The sequence below is a fragment of the Ranitomeya imitator genome, chromosome 2 (assembly GCF_032444005.1).
Source record: "Ranitomeya imitator isolate aRanImi1 chromosome 2, aRanImi1.pri, whole genome shotgun sequence".
In the NCBI taxonomy this organism is placed as follows: Eukaryota; Metazoa; Chordata; class Amphibia; order Anura; family Dendrobatidae; genus Ranitomeya; species Ranitomeya imitator.
The window spans coordinates 421,677,617-421,680,013 of NC_091283.1; the positions used below are offsets into that span (position 1 = coordinate 421,677,617).

At 41.9% G+C, this 2,397-nt stretch overlaps 1 pseudogene; it reads left to right on the top strand.

Moving 5' to 3' along the window:
• The first annotated feature begins 1,908 nt into the window (after positions 1-1,908).
• Positions 1,909-2,109, top strand: LOC138668131 (U2 spliceosomal RNA; annotated as a pseudogene).
• Positions 2,110-2,397: the final 288 nt, after the last annotated feature.

Genomic DNA, 2,397 nt, shown 5'->3' on the forward strand with positions numbered 1-2,397 from the left:
ACACCTAACAAACACTAATTCTACTGTTAGGGTATGTGCACATGTCAGGATTTCTTGCAGAAATTTTCCTGACAAAAACCGGACATTTCTGCCAGAAATCCGCATGCGTTTTTTACGCGTTTTTTCCCAAATGCATAGAGTTGCGGGAAAAACGCAGAAAATCCGCAAAAATAATGAACATGCTCATTTTTTTACCGCGATGCGTTTTTTTCGCGGAAAAAAACGCATCCATGTGCACAAAACATGCAGAATGCATTCTAAAATGATAGAATGCATAATGTGTGCATTTTTAATGAGTTTTTATAGCATTTTTAGCACGAAAAAGTACCTGTTCACCGCTGCCCAGCACTGGCTTCAATGGCAGAAGCAGGCAAAGCAGCAGTAATCCTATGCACAGAGTGAGACTGAGCAAGACGCTGGGAACGACGTCTCCGCTGAGCAGACTCCACTGTCGCTGGAGAAGAATGGGAGACCACAGCTGAGATGGTTCGAGATTCCTCTGTGCAGAGGCAGGAACTCGACACCTAACATGGCCCCCCCCCCTCCTTGGACCTCGCTACGCTCAAAGGCAACAATGAGCTGTGGAGCTTTAATGTGTTCAGAAGGCTCCCAGGACCTGTCCTCTGGGCCATAACCCTTCCAATCCACCAAATAGCATTTTTTGCCACGTTCCACCTTGCACCCCAAAATAGTGTTCACCTCGTAATCGTCCGTAGACGAACCCGATATCCCGGCAGATGTCTCGGAAAACCGTGACATGTATACGAGTTTCAAGAGGGACACATGAAAGGTGTTGGTGATACCCAAGCATGGAGGAAGGGCCAGACGGTAGACCACAGGGTTAACCTGTTCGAGGACCTTGAAGGGACCCAAGTAGCGAGGTGCAAACTTAGTGGACTCAACACGCAGCCTGATGTTACGGGTGGAGAGCCACACTAAGTGCATCCATGTCCACAAAACATGCAGAATGCATTCTAAATGATAGAATGCATAGTGTATGCGTTTTTAATGAGTTTTTATAGCGTTTTTAGCTTGAAAAAGCGCGAAAAAACGTGAAAAAAAGTGAAAAAACCTGTACATGTGCACATAGCCTTAGTCTGTTTTTAAGATATACTTGTGATTTTATCTTTAAAAGATGGTTTATGCCATGTTTATCAGCACCCATTTTATTATGCCCGTCAAAGCACTTTATTGTTTCAGAGAAGGTAATAAGGGCTCATAACTTAAAAGACTTGGATGTGGATCTCCTTCTGGACCGGAAAAAAACTGATGGTTCATCTGAGAAGAGAAGAAGGAGTGTCCCCTGTGAGCAACTTCTCATGGAGTAGATCCAAGCGTGTGTGGAGGAACGTTTTTGGAAAGTTCTTGGCCAACATTCATAAAGACCTCGCATGGCTGGCTGCCCACCAGTGCCTCCCAACCAGAGATTTCCAGCATAGGAGAGGCCTGGTGGTGCGGGCAAAGTGCCCAAGAGACTCTTGCCGAGAGGATGAGACTGTTTTGCACCTTTTCTGGAACTGCTGTTTTGCACAAGAACTTTGGGGGAGATTGGGGATACTTTTAAAATGGGTTTGCGGTCTTAAAGATTTTAGCTACGAGTATGTTTTATATGGACTTTTTAATTGCCCCACTACACACCAGTTCAAAATATGTTGGTGTATAATGAACTGCAATCTGGAAAGTGAGAAACATTTTACTTTTTAACCGTGATTTTATCTCTGTAATTGATTGTATTAAATTGGCTTTTAGTGAAATGTTTATTTATTTTTTAAAGGATGTTAAAGATGTGGGGAAGAGAGAAGCAAATCGTAGATGGTGTTTTTATATGTGGAATACTGTTTTATATTAAGTTGTTCATGTTGTTGTAATTGTCTATGTTCCTTTTTGAACAAAAGGTTTCATTCTAACTTTCTTGTTGTATGTCTTATGACAAAATAAACTTTTGTAGAAACCTTATCTGTTCTTATCAGTATAATATCTGATACGTCCCCTATTTGGGGACCATATGTTAAATGAATTTTTAGAACAGGGAGCTGGAAATGGAGCTTGCTCTGTCCACTTCACACATTGACCCGTTATTGCAGTATTTCCGGGAACAGTGCACTCATTTTCTGATCCGGTTTCCAAAAATAGATTGAATTGAAATCAAGCGCAAGTTGTCATTTAACTCTTTATGAGAATTCTTTTCAGGGTCAACGATGCACGTTTCAGATGCCAAATGTAGCATTTTGCTCAATTTCACTGGACCATTTGCAACATTTTCTGTGCTTTGCCTGCCTTGCTTTCACCTATGTATGGCAAGCATTGTATTGCATCCAATATGCAATCAATCAGTCTTTGCTGGTTGCAACAGGTGTGTTAAGATGTAGGCCCGAATTAGGCCTTTGTAACAGTGTT